Here is a 15,492-nt window from a genome sequence, read left to right as displayed (position 1 = left end):
CACCACGACCCCTGTATGGCCGAGAGGCTTGGGTCTGTGACGACTGTACTACCCTCCAGCCCACTATATAGTGGTCGAGGCGGACAGTCCGCTAGTAGCTATCTAACTACATAGCATCAGGGTCCCTGACTGCTCACAACGCCGGATCTCACTAAACCTCGTGACCGGGTGGCACGACAGGACTAGCAGCAACTGCTCCAACTACCACTACCCATGAGTGGCCGAGTGGGCGGTGCTAAACCAAACCAACTGATGACTCTCTCACCACAAGGGAGACAATGGTCATCAGATGCAATGAATGATGAACATGATATATATATATAATCATCATCCATGCAACAATCCCAAACCTCATAAATACCTCCAACATGAGTATAATCGTCATGATACCTCCACATATCCCACCAAACATATGTATACAACTACACATGTATAATCAACCAATAATCCCCAATGAACATATCAGACATACATGGACAACCCCACATATACAATCAACATGTATCCTCCAATGAAAACACATCGGACACGTGTATAAACCACAGACGTGCAATCAACACACTCCTCCAAAAGTACATAACAAATACGGATATACACACCACATGTAAATGCACGGTCAACCCGATGACTCCTATACACATACCCACCTATGTACAGTCCACATCATATACCCAATCAGCATGATAATACCAGTCACCCGACAATCCCTACAAGACATACTCTACACGTGTAATCACCATAGAGTAGATATCAAGAGTTGAGACTGTATATGAATTAAATGGAACACCTCAAAGATCAAGCATAAGTCTCTAGCAGGAAGTCAATAAACAGATATGATATAAGGTAAAGCAGTCTAATCCATCGGATAACAACCATGCACTAAGTATAAGAAAATCTACATAGAGGTAAAGGAAGAAATACCCGCCTTAAAGTGTAGATCGTGCCAAGTAATCCCGTGTCGAGACGCTCGTCCCGAATCCAAGTCCTGCGATCAATATATTTATATTTCATTTAGCTAAATTTATATGAATTAAATAGCTAAATAAAATCCCAAACCCAATAGGATCACTCCAATCAAAACTGATCTCTGACTAATCCTCCAAATCAACACATTATTTAATTCCAATAACAAATCCATCTCTTAAATACCAGTCCACCACATAATGAAATCCACCCACAATAACCTATCATAAAATTAAATCTCCATCATAAATCCACAACAACCTAACATCGTCATCAACAACCAATACATCAACAAAATGCACACTAATCTCCAAACACACAAATGAATCAATCCTATCTCACAATTAACACGTCTTAAATTCAATTCACATAAATCATCATCAATCAAACACTAGTTCAAACTCATCATAAATCCTTCTAAACCACTAATCACCATTTATCCAAACAAACCCAGATCATGAAATCTCCATCATAATACAATACCAATCCTTATCAACCTACATCTCAATTGATTTCCTTAATTCTCACTAATCTATCACTAATCAAATCTCCTTATAACTCCTTCAATCTTTCCAAACATAACCTACCAGTCATCAATTAATCCAACACAAGAGCATCCAACTACAACGAATCCCTCTACATGCTTCCATGTGCTCTAATCTAAACATGATCTAATATCCATTAATAACACTGATAGAGCAGAGCAATAATAGAAGGATCTAGAGATACATCACCAAAGGAAACTCACCTAAATTGATCCCCACCTCTTCAACCGAGACCTCCACAGCTACTAGAAGTGAAGAGACAGTGAATGGCAACGGGAAAAGTCCACAATCCATGCCTTTCTCTATTCTAAAACAAGAAGAACATCACAATTGAGACCAATTAGGCAAGAACTTTGAATCTTTATGATTATGAATGAAGCCTACCTTGATTCCATGTCAACAACCCCATCTCCAATGGTTCACTGCCCGGCCACAATTCCTTGCAACAGGTGGCCAACGCCAATGTAGATAACATCAAGATTCAACAGATCCTCGTCTGGAACAGGGGCTCCAGTGATTAAAGCCGCACACATAGGTGAGGTAACGAGGGATTGAATCTAGGGTTTAGATCCTCTTCCTCTTGACCGGCGGTGGGTTGATCAGAATCAACGGCGCTAGGGCTCGGGCGGAGGAAATCAAGAGGAGGATCGTGACAGATCCATGCCGACGAAGCCAAAGAACCGAGATCTGGTGGAGAGGAAGAACTGATGGACCTCCTTGACGAAATCGCCGTTGCTCCGCTCAGATTCGAGGGCCAGCGGTGGATCAATCGTGAGATAGGGGAAAGATTCCACTCCTCGAGAGGAAGAGGGAGAGGGAGAGGGAGGCTCGGCCGAGGTTACACCGGCGGACGGTGGCGTGCTCGGCGTCGCTGGGAAGAAATCGCCGGAGAGGGTAGTGCGTGAGGGAGAAGAGGAGAAAGGCTCGGGGTTGAGGAGGATGAGTCGGAAATTTAGGGATTATAAACTTAGGTTTAGGTAATTAAAACCTAAGTTAATTCCTCAATCAAATCCCACTTTAATTGGGTATTCCAAACAGGCTTTAGCCGTGCCCGCTGTTCGATCCCCTCAAACCCTCCGTACGAGCTCCGAAAAATTCCCAGAAAATTTCTAAAAATTCCTGAAAAATCCAATAAGATTTTCCGTCCAATAATATTTATTTACTTTTACGGTATCTTACATTCTCCCCCACTCATAAAAATTTGGTCCCCAAATTTACTGGTCAACTTAGGGATCCTCATCCAAAGTAACCACCAATCAACCTCCTCATATACCACTCCATCCAAATATCATGAACCAATCTCCAACCCTAAAGGATGACTCTGTGAGTCATGAGCTCACCCTACTTCTGTTATTCCCACACGGTTACCTAACCAACTGTGGATAAATCAAACACCCCAAGAATCTAAAATCCACTATCAATAAATCCTCCAACACCTATATAGATCGCTCAAATTATCCATCAGTTTGAGATGAAAATCTATACTAAAGTGAAACTCCTAATCCAAAGTCTGCTGTAAACATAATCAAAATCATGACATGAAATCACTGATCTCCATCCAAAATAATACTCAGAGATACATCATCCAGTCTGGAAATCCCTCTAGAGTATACTCCTGCTACTCAATCCAAAAGAATCTATCCTACAAATCGATAGCTAAAGAGACAACTAGTCAACCAACAATGATTAACTAAGGCATCATATCATCTCAATGTCCTGGATAATCCCACGACAAATCTGTCAAAACATGCTCCCCACTCTACTCTAGCATCCAAAACAACGAAGATAATCCTGCTAGTCTCTGATATTCAGCCTCTACGTGCTGACACGCTAGACATCAAGCTACAAAATCCACGATGTCTTCCTTCATGAAAATCCACCAATAAGAACGCTCCAAATCTCCATACATCAGATGTCACCCGAATGTATCGCAAATCCAGATTAATGTGTTTCCTATAGTAACTCCTCTCGGATAAGAAGTGACTCGGAAACACACATAATCTCTCATGAAAATAAAAATCAAATTCTCATTTCATGAGAATTCTAACTACTGATATGAGACCGCTCTGCTCATACCACGTCGGAACTACACCATCTCCCAGATACGATACATCTGTGTAGAGTACAAATCCGTCTACACTAGAAAGCATAACTAAGACGATGTAGTTATCTAAACTGATCTCATAAACATCTATCCAGGAAAATTCCATACTCTTCCTAGACAATCCGGTCAACGACATATCAATGCTAGAGAAAACCCTCAATCAATCTCTAGTAATATCCAGCCAAACTAAAGGAAGCTGCGAGTCTCTGGTATAAACTATGACTACTTCCAACTGGTAACAACTTCTAATTCCCATGGATCCACTAATATCTCTCTACTAAAGATAACGCGTCCCAGAAATCTCGCAGAAGACAATCACAATACGTACTACTAACTGCACATATAGATGTTCCCGTCGAAACATCTCTAGAACTATGCGAAGCTAGTGTACGTGATCCACCTCAGATCGGGAATAGATCACAACATCGCCAATAAAGACAATAAAAACTGATCCAAACCCTAAGAATACCAAGTACACGGAGTCCATGTAAACATCTAGGCACGGTATGCCTAAATGGTAACACCAAGGACTCATATTGTACGTACCACAGGCTTACTCAACCATAAGATCATCAACAACAAGTCTGTAATCTGATCACCAACTATAAATCACCAAATCCATAAATATCATATAAGTGCTACTCCTCACGTCTATCAACATCAAATACTAAACAATAGATCATCAAATCAAATATCCACTAATAGATCATCAAAAGATAACATATCACCACACAAGATCTCACAATATCCCCCAAACTCCAATCATCCTCAACATCAATCAATCATACTACATAGTCTCCTAAACAATGATAGAGAAAAACGAAAGCATCCAACCCTCAACACCTACTGCCAACAAACTAAATGTATCTAAAAAGTCTATCAAATCTCGTCACCTCATCCTTTCTGATAATCAAATATCCATAGTAAATGACTGTCAATCCAACATCAAAGGGTCACACAATCTCCTGACTAAGAGTCTACCCATCAAGAAGATATCTCTACAACCCTCATAATCATCCTATAAATGTCCCTCGACAAATATCGATACAAGGTCGAACCCTCTAAACTGAGATATAGACTACAAGATCTGGTAAAATGATCACATGGTTAAGGTCTTGAGCCACCTGATAAAGACAATATTAGCTGAGTCGTCTAATCATTGTCTTGTACCCCATCCTACTGTGATTGCTCCACCCTGAGGTTCAGAAACCTCCAGTATCGAGCAATGAACACAAAGATAGAGGAATGCTACAACTGAATAGTTGATCAAAATATTCGTCAATCGACGCTCTACCCCTCAAAGATCATCATCTGAAACTATACCTAGTTACGGTCGGACCTCCTAGGTATTACTCAACCAATACCACTACCTCCGTATCATTACAGGTCGTAGATCACTAGGTACATCAAGGATATCTAACTACATCCGACATCTCTATGAGTCAGGATCTCCCATGGAGCAACGTTAGATGAGTTTACTAGTCATCACCTTAAAATCCATCGTGCTGACGAAAGAAGTAGAGAACTACTCTCTCTCCAAACACCTCAAGGAAATCACTAAGTGGTGACCTGATTTCTAAAAAGCATTCCCTGCTTCTTCCTTCACGTGGTACCGGGTCACGTAAAGGTTAAGTAGCTAACTTCAACTCTCCTACACCAGTACAAATCATATATCCAAATGTACTCTCCAACTCATACACCCTAGTAATGGATATATCTCATAAGTGTTAAGAAGGTAGCTTTACACTTTCCCACACCGTACGGTATCCTATCTGAATGTACCTTCTAAGCCCCCCAACCAGGTACAGACAATCCATAGTCAAAGTCCCCATAGAATAGGATACATCGATCCTCTATAGACTGACTAAGCCGATAATGGTATACGGCCAACTCAGTCCTTTCTACACCGGTACGAGTCATGTACTCAAATGTATCTCCCAAATATCTAACCAAGCACAAGTAACCCCAAATATCAGAATCTCTAAAAATAGAGTATGACGATAGCCTAATGATCGAACCGCTAAATAAATCGATCGTCAACTAACTGATCTAATAAGGATAACTCAATCCTCGTCAAAAGCAACTAAGGTAAAATCGATCCACCACTACCCAAGTCAACAAGGGTAAATCAGTCAAACCATAACTACACAAGTCAACCAAGTAAATCAATCATCAACAGGAGTAAACCGGTACTCTACTAACTGAGTCAACATGGGTATACAGATATCATCCACCATCTAGCTAATAGTAACCAAGACTAGTATGAGACTCTAACTCTCAACCAACTAGTAGTATGATATGAGGAAATCCCCTGAGACTGTAAATCCTTGATCTCCAGTAGGTCAACCGTGATCAGTGATTGACCCTACACATGAAATGTATGGTACAAACAAATAGGCAAGTACTAACAAAAGTACTAACACATGTCATAACTATATGAGCAACAATACATACACCAACAGAAATGCATGATAACAATATGCAAACATACCTCCTATGGCCTGGAGATGTCCTGCTGCTGCCTGGTCCAAAAACCCGAAAAGTCACATCAAGAAAACCGAATCACGAAATCCAAAACACGAATAATAGGCATCGTACCTACTCTGATACCAAAAATTGGTATCAGATAAATCTCAAAAATCTAAAACAAAAACAAAGCAAGCATCGTACCCGCTCTGATACCACTAAATTGTCACGCCCCAAAGGAGTTCCTGTCAGACAAAAATCCGGCAGAACCTCCCCTGTACCGGTGACAATCTGAAGCATCACTACAAGCAAAATACATCAGCCACATGCGGCTGGAATATTTATATACACAACCACGCAGTTATAATAACAGCCCACACGGCTGGAATGAAACAATCACAACCACGCAGTTATATATAAAACAGCCCACACCAACACAACGGAAAAACGAAAACAGAAAGCCCACACAAGACAAATAGATACAATGCATGCCGGCACGGCTTAACCACAAATACAACACCAAAAGAATAAGATAGCCACATGGCTAAACCCAAATACAATGCCAAAGATAAGAAAAGAATATACAAAGGAAACAAGCACGATCTTCGGATGTGACGTAGGACCCGGCAGACAGGATACTCCGAGCGACACTCCAACCATCTACCTGAAAACATAAATATATACATGCGGTGGTGAGTATAGGTAACTCAGCGGGTAATAGAAAAGATAGTGCATGGTCTATACATAAAACATGGAGATCACAAGTATACAGTCTCAGTAGGGAATAAAGAACATGGTCATACTATCATAATCAATGCATCTGAACATACCTGACATAATAACCTGACATATAAACTGTACAAACCACAACTAACATAAGGACAGATACATACCCAATCCGGAATCGACGTAAGGTACAAAGATCAATAAACTCACTGAATCTGCAACAGATATACCCGTGACACCTGTGCAATATAAGTACGACTGCATATACATGTAAAATAAATGACATGTATGCAGCATGGCAACCAAATGCAACAACCATATCTCAATCAAGTGCAACAACGACAATCACATGCAGCTAGTATCTACTAGGCATGTATGCAAATGCAGATGCACCGCGCATCAAATGCAAAAGTGCATGCATGCTCCATGGTCACCCCCGCCACCTCTCCAGACACCACGACCCCTGTATGGCCGAGAGGCTTGGGTCTGTGACGACTGTACTACCCTCCAGCCCACTATATAGTGGTCGAGGCGGACAGTCCGCTAGTAGCTATCTAACTACATAGCATCAGGGTCCCTGACTGCTCACAACGCCGGATCTCACTAAACCTCGTGACCGGGTGGCACGACAGGACTAGCAGCAACTGCTCCAACTACCACTACCCATGAGTGGCCGAGTGTGCAGTGCTAAACCAAACCAACTGATGACTCTCTCAACCACAAGGGAGATAATGGTCATCAGATGCAATGAATGATGAACATGATATATATATATAATCATCATCCATGCAACAATCCCAAACCTCATAAATACCTCCAACATGAGTACAATCATCATGATACCTCCACATATCCCACCAAACATATGTATACAACTACACATGTATAATCAACCAATAATCCCCAATGAACATATCAGACATACATGGACAACCCCACATATACAATCAACATGTATCCTCCAATGAAAACACATCGGACACGTGTATAAACCACAGACATGCAATCAACACACTCCTCCAAAAGTACATAACAAATACGGATATACACACCACATGTAAATGCACGGTCAACCCGATGACTCCTATACACATACCCACCTATGTACAGTCCACATCATATACCCAATCAGCATGATAATACCAGTCACCCGACAATCCCTACAAGACATACTCTACACGTGTAATCACCATAGAGTAGATATCAAGAGTTGAGACTGTATATGAATTAAATGGAACACCTCAAAGATCAAGCATAAGTCTCTAGCAGGAAGTCAATAAACAGATATGATATAAGGTAAAGCAGTCTAATCCATCGGATAACAACCATGCACTAAGTATAAGAAAATCTACATAGAGGTAAAGGAAGAAATACCCGCCTTAAAGTGTAGATCGTGCCAAGTAATCCCGTGTCGAGACGCTCGTCCCGAATCCAAGTCCTGCGATCAATATATTTATATTTCATTTAGCTAAATTTATATGAATTAAATAGCTAAATAAAATCCCTAACCCAATAGGATCACTCCAATCAAAACTGATCTCTGACTAATCCTCCAAATCAACACATTATTTAATTCCAATAACAAATCCATCTCTTAAATACCAGTCCACCACATAATGAAATCCACCCACAATAACCTATCATAAAATTAAATCTCCATCATAAATCCACAACAACCTAACATCGTCATCAACAACCAATACATCAACAAAATGCACACTAATCTCCAAACACACAAATGAATCAATCCTATCTCACAATTAACACGTCTTAAATCCAATTCACATAAATCATCATCAATCAAACACTAGTTCAAACTCATCATAAATCCTTCTAAACCACTAATCACCATTTATCCAAACAAACCCAGATCATGAAATCTCCATCATAATACAATACCAATCCTTATCAACCTACATCTCAATTGATTTCCTTAATTCTCACTAATCTATCACTAATCAAATCTCCTTATAACTCCTTCAATCTTTCCAAACATAACCTACCAGTCATCAATTAATCCAACACAAGAGCATCCAACTACAACGAATCCCTCTACATGCTTCCATGTGCTCTAATCTAAACATGATCTAATATCCATTAATAACACTGATAGAGCAGAGCAATAATAGAAGGATCTAGAGATACATCACCAAAGGAAACTCACCTAAATTGATCCCCACCTCTTCAACCGAGACCTCCACAGCTACTAGAAGTGAAGAGACAGTGAATGGCAACGGGAAAAGTCCACAATCCATGCCTTTCTCTATTCTAAAACAAGAAGAACATCACAATTGAGACCAATTAGGCAAGAACTTTGAATCTTTATGATTATGAATGAAGCCTACCTTGATTCCATGTCAACAACCCCATCTCCAATGGTTCACTGCCCGGCCACAATTCCTTGCAACAGGTGGCCAACGCCAATGTAGATAACATCAAGATTCAACAGATCCTCGTCTGGAACAGGGGCTCCAGTGATTAAAGCCGCACACATAGGTGAGGTAACGAGGGATTGAATCTAGGGTTTAGATCCTCTTCCTCTTGACCGGCGGTGGGTTGATCAGAATCAACGGCGCTAGGGCTCGGGCGGAGGAAATCAAGAGGAGGATCGTGACAGATCCATGCCGACGAAGCCAAAGAACCGAGATCTGGTGGAGAGGAAGAACTGATGGACCTCCTTGACGAAATCGCCGTTGCTCCGCTCAGATTCGAGGGCCAGCGGTGGATCAATCGTGAGATAGGGGAAAGATTCCACTCCCCGAGAGGAAGAGGGAGAGGGAGAGGGAGGCTCGGCCGAGGTTACACCGGCGGGCGGTGGCGTGCTCGGCGTCGCTGGGAAGAAATCGCCGGAGAGGGTAGTGCGTGAGGGAGAAGAGGAGAAAGGCTCGGGGTTGAGGAGGATGAGTCGGAAATTTAGGGATTATAAACTTAGGTTTAGGTAATTAAAACCTAAGTTAATTCCTCAATCAAATCCCACTTTAATTGGGTATTCCAAACAGGCTTTAGCCGTGCCCGCTGTTCGATCCCCTCAAACCCTCCGTACGAGCTCCGAAAAATTCCCAGAAAATTTCTAAAAATTCCTGAAAAATCCAATAAGATTTTCCGTCCAATAATATTTATTTACTTTTACGGTATCTTACAGAAACTTTGTAGGCATCTACCATTGATGCCCACAATGTATTCCTTGGAAACGAGTTTAGGGCATACCTTATTACGTCCCGATTTTCTATCTTCTGGCCAATTCCGTGAAGAGAGTTAAGGATGTCTTGTATTCTCGCGTGAAGAGAACTCGCCGTTTCGCCTTCCTGCATTTTTAGATTATATAATTTATTAAGTAAAAGATCTCTTTTACTTACCTTAGTGTCGTCAGTGCCTTCATGGAGTTCGATGAGCTTTTCCCAGAGCTCCTTTGCAGAGGAGAATGGGCCAACTCTGTTGAGTTCTTCCTTGGTAAGACCACACTGGAGGGTGCAGGTAGCTTTGGCGTCGGCTTCCACCTTTTTTATTAGAGAAGCGTCCCACTTCTCGCAGGGTGTAGTTTTGCCGTCGTCATCGATTGGCAGTTTCAGTCCCGTCTTTATGATCATCCACGTTTCGAATTGTATCTTTAGATACGTTTCCATTCTTCCCTTCCAGTAGCCAAAATCCTCTCCGGAGAATAGCGGGGGACGTACAGTGCTGAAACCCTCTTGTTGGGCCATTTATAATATGTAACAAAAGAAAACAACAGAATATGTTCCAAGACTAAGTCTTGGATTAGTAGTGCTGGAATAAAGAATAATAAAAACGAACTCGAGTGGTGTTGCACCTACTTCGAGCAAAAGTCGATTCGAGGGAAACAAAAATTAGAATATAGCTATAAGGCTAAATTCTAATTCGACTCCGAAAACGAAAAAAAACTGCGAAAAATTTGTTTTGAAAGGTGGTTGCACCAATTCAAAACGACCCCGCTCTGATACCAATTGTTGGATCGAGACGCGCTAGAGGGGGGTGAATAGCGCTCGTGGCTATTTGTTCGATTATCGGAATCGTAAAACGTTCGTAGAGTAATTAAAGCAGCGGAATAAAGGAAACAAACACAAGAACACAGTGGTTTACTTCGTTCGGAGCCTAGGTCGACTCCTACTCGAAGGCCCGCGATCCTTGATCGCTTTCCGTGGGCAACAACTATAATTTCGTATGAATATTACAGATTAATTACGAAATGTAACTGCAATTAAAATTATACCGACAACAGTAGTAGAAAAGAAATCTGAGCTTCGGGTCGTCGGAATGTTGCAACAGCACTTCGGAAGCAGCACTTGAGCAGAACACAGCAGAATGGAAGCTTGGAAGTTGTGTCTTGAAGCTGCTGGTCGAGACCCCTTATAAAGGGGGTTCAAGGCGCCTTATACTGTTCACCAAGGCGCCTTGAACGAGCCGAGTCACCCGCGTGGATCAGCACGGACCTGGTCGAACTCTATCTAGTTCAAGGCGCCTTCAGCCTATCCAAGGCGCCTTCAACCTCCGGTTCAAGGCGCCTTGATTTCATGGCTCGCACCCGAGGCGCCTCCAAGCTCCATGGAGGCGCCTCGGACACTGTTCATCCGAGTTGTAACTTGCTCCTTTGTTCCTGCAAAATGTGTTAGTCCCAAACACATACCCTGCAAAACAAAGTTAGCACAGAAACATAATGAATGATAAAAGTTTTGACAGCATTCGAACTGTCCGGGTCTGACTTCAGGTTTCCTCTCGGAAACCCTAGGTCGACCCGACGCCTACTGTTCCCTCTACGGGGAACGCGTCCTCACCTACTCCACTCAGGAGATTTACCTGTTGCCAGTACGATCCTCCAGATTGACTGGACTTTTGCTCAGCACTCGATGCTTCCGGACTTTCTGCTGAACATCCGTATCACCGGCTAGTTCAGACTTTCACCTGGTTCGCGACACCAGGACTTTCCACCTAGGGTTACCACCCCCTAGGACTTTTGCCTGAAGCCATCGACCTGCCAAGACTTTCCGCATAGGGTTACCACCCCCTATGACCTAGGGTTACCACCCGCTAGGGTTTTACCTTGCCTAACCGCAGTTAGGACTTTCCTGAAACACTGAGCAAAAGCTGTCAGATAACAAAGCACCTTAACTTTGAATCCTTTGCCATTATCAAAACTTAGGTGAATGCACATCTCAATTGCTCTCGCTTGTTAGTTTTGGCGTTAGTTCAGTAATTTTACAGTTTTCAGTTTTAGGGTGTGCTTTTAGTGCACACTAAGCATTCGGTAGAATGCCCAGTTCAGAAGGATGCACCAATAGGCGTCCTAACAGCATGTAAAATATATTAGAAACATTTTTTTATTCAGTTATTTATCAGTTATCATAGCTATATGGATCAGATATCCATTGGGTAGGCTCCCACAGTAGCCTCTAGGTTCAGATAACCTAGCTCTAGGTTCAGATAACCTAGAACAGCAAAGTAAAATAAAACAGTATTCAGTATTTTACTTTTATTCAGTTGGCACTGTACTTGGATCAGATATCCATGGGCTGCACTCCCACAGTCGTCCCTAGGTTCAGATAACCTAGTAACCCTACTGGATTCGGAACTTGCAATCCCGGGTCTCGTAGGGATGCGCGCACAGTAAGTACAGTTGCCAGGGCCCAACAGCATGTTTAGTATTTTCATCTATTATATGTATAGATTTCAAATTTGAAACCAGTGATGAGAACACTAATTTAGCTTTCAGTTCAGTTCAGGTTTAGTTTACTTTATTTGAGTTTGTGTACAGATTTAGATATATGCTTGACTAGTTCAGTTGCATGCTCAGTTTATAAGTATGCCATGATCAGTTTAGAGCATGCTCAGTTTATATGTTATGCCATGCTTTGTGTGATACCATGTCATGCCATGCTTGCATATTCAGTATATTTTTCAAACAGCATGATTTAAAATCATATTTGCATCGTATGCATGCTTTTGTGAGGTAGATGGTTTCTTACTAAGCTTATTGGCTTACATATACTACTTTTCTTATACTGCAGATACCGGTAAAAGAAAAGTGGATTAGCGGAGGCTGGAGGGTGATGCTACGATGATGTGTGTGTGCAAGGGGTCTGGAATAAAGATCCTTGGGATCTATACACTTTTATTTCAGTTTTAGCACTTAACATGTCTAGTTTCATACTTAGTCTTGTTACTAATTGTTCTAGCTTAGTAACTATGTCTTGTTTAGCTTATCACGTTTAGAACATTAGTACTTATATGCTAGAATGTATCTCCATTGTTTTAGAACTGTTGTGTGATGATTTGGCACGCCAAAGTGCTGAAATCAGAACTCTCGAGTGAAATCAGACACTGATCGGTCCCCAGACCGATCAGGGTCTGAGCTGTTCCACTGGATCGGTCAGCCGACCGATCCAGCGAGATACAGTATGCTACTGTATCCTCCTGGATCGGTCAGCCGACCGATCCAGCTCGATACAGTAGTCTCGGAGGAGATTTCCAGGTGCCTGGATCGGTCAGACGACCGATCCAGCATCGAACAGAGGGCATCCCAGCGTCTCCAGGTGCCTGGATCGGTCCTTCCGACCGATCCAGCCTCTGTTGAATCGGTCCGCAGACCGATCCAGCAGGGCATAGAATCGTAGTAAGCTTGATCGATCCGTGGATCGATCAGCAGCTAGCTGGGAAGTTAGTTTGAGTTCCTAGCTCAGATGGGAGGTCAAGAATCCTCCTTAGCACATGTACACCAACCGGAAAGGGTCTTGAATCCTTCCTTATAACCGCATGGGTGCATCAGTTGTCAGATTAACAGAGTCAGTTAGTGAAATTTTATTTTACCCAGTTTTCCGCACAGTACGACACAGTAGTTTCAGTAGTTAATGTAGCGATCCGGCTCACAGCCTAGTACCCAGGAGTTGGGTCGTTACAGGTATTGACATGTGTAAAGACACCTTGGTTTGCAGATTTTGTAAATTATCTAGCAAGTGGAGTTCTTCCCCCAAACTTCTCTAGACAACAAAAGAAAAAATTTCTTTCGGATGTTAAAAATTATATTTGGGATGAATCGCTTCTTTACAAAAAATGTAGAGATGTGATCTATAGAAGATGTGTACCAGAGAATGAGGTAAAGGATATTTTGTTTTATTGTCATTCTTCATCATATGGAGGACATTTGGGATGTTCAAAGACATCTGTAAAAATTTTACAGGCAGGGTTTTACTGGTCTACTCTATTCAAAGATACAAGAGAATTTGTGCAATCTTGTGATCAATGCCACTAAATTACATTCTTGAAGTTGAACTATTTGATGTATGGGGAATAGATTTCATGGGACCATTTCCTTTTTCATATGAAAATAAGTTTATTTTAGTGGCGGTGGATTATGTGTCAAAATGGGTGGAGGCTATAGCTTCTCCTGTAACGCCCGCCCTCCCTGCTAACCCTAAGGGACGGGGCTACGATACTCTACATACGTATTACAGCGGAAGACTTAAAAATTATTTTTCTTAACTTATTTCAAACCCAACTACACTAACATGGTTTCATAACATGATAACAAAATCAATAAAAACTTAACATCAAGTCACCAATAGTGTATTACATTTCACAAAACCAAAGCATAGTTCTTAAAGGTTTTAAAGCAGGTTCTTAATTAGTTGCCTAGCCACCGCCACACACATCTTCGTTGCCCCTCCTGCTGCTCCTTTAGCTCATCCAGCTTTTTCCTTTATCTGTGGTACAAGGAAAGTAAGCTGTGAGCACTCATGGCTCAGTAAGTTCCTTTCCTACTCACTAAAGCCAAAAATCAACATATAATCAAAGAATGTATCAACAAGTCATAATCTCAACTAATCATGGCATAACCTAGCATTCTATTCAAGCATATCATGCATCATAATATAATCACCACTAGTCATGGCATATCAAACATCATCATGGCCGAAACATATACCTAGTGCATTGCATAAAACATAGCGAGACATGGCATAACGACCAAGTATCATGGTATATCAAAGCATGGCCGAAACATGTATATCAAAGCATCATAACTATGGCCGAACATGTACATCAAGGCATCATCATATCCATGGCCGAAATCTATATATCAAGCATCAACATATCCATGGCCGAAACATGTCTATAAGGTATAGCATGAACATAACATTATCATACCTTATCATGGCATATCATAATCAAGAGCATAGCATGAAACATAGCATAATCATAAGGTGTATGCAATATGATTTTGGAAAACATGTATCCGAAAAACATGTGTATGTCTCATGATCTTTAAAACCATTTTCTTTTACATATATATACTTGAAAGTAATCTCAACATAAGGGGGATCCCGGCTATGTACCACTTACATATTGCGCGCAACCTTGTAGGTCCAAGGTAGCAAGTCTTGAACCCTACGAGGCAAACATACTAGGCCCTTAGTCCTAGGGGCACTTAGGAGCCCATCCCTAACGAGGTCCTTAGTCCCCGGGGCGCTTATGGAGCCCACCCTTGGTACAAGCCACTCACACATAAAGTAAAGTACATGTCATACATATCATGTATCATAAAAGCATGCATCACTTAGGCACACATCATATCATAAAGGTATGCATCACTTAGGCATACATCATGTCATAAAAGTATGCATCACTTAGGCATACATCATATCATAAGGTATGCATCACTTAGGCATACATCATGTCATA

The 15,492-nt window shown here is 41.6% G+C and overlaps 2 long non-coding RNA genes across 2 annotated transcripts; both read right to left on the bottom strand.

The window, feature by feature from the left end:
* Positions 1–932: 932 nt before the first annotated feature.
* Positions 933–2,324, bottom strand: LOC121968474. Its single transcript, XR_006108165.1, has 3 exons — positions 1,893–2,324; positions 1,712–1,815; positions 933–985 (listed from the first exon to the last, which is right to left on the bottom strand). It is a non-coding gene; the product is annotated as an uncharacterized LOC121968474 (long non-coding RNA).
* A 5,865-nt stretch (positions 2,325–8,189) lies between these two features.
* LOC121968473 lies at positions 8,190–9,681 on the bottom strand. Its single transcript, XR_006108164.1, has 3 exons — positions 9,150–9,681; positions 8,969–9,072; positions 8,190–8,242 (listed from the first exon to the last, which is right to left on the bottom strand). It is a non-coding gene; the product is annotated as an uncharacterized LOC121968473 (long non-coding RNA).
* Between the last annotated feature and the right edge of the window lie 5,811 nt (positions 9,682–15,492).

The sequence above is a fragment of the Zingiber officinale genome, chromosome 3B (assembly GCF_018446385.1).
Source record: "Zingiber officinale cultivar Zhangliang chromosome 3B, Zo_v1.1, whole genome shotgun sequence".
Lineage (NCBI taxonomy): Eukaryota > Viridiplantae > Streptophyta > Magnoliopsida > Zingiberales > Zingiberaceae > Zingiber > Zingiber officinale.
This window is presented reverse-complemented; position numbering and strand designations above follow the sequence as displayed.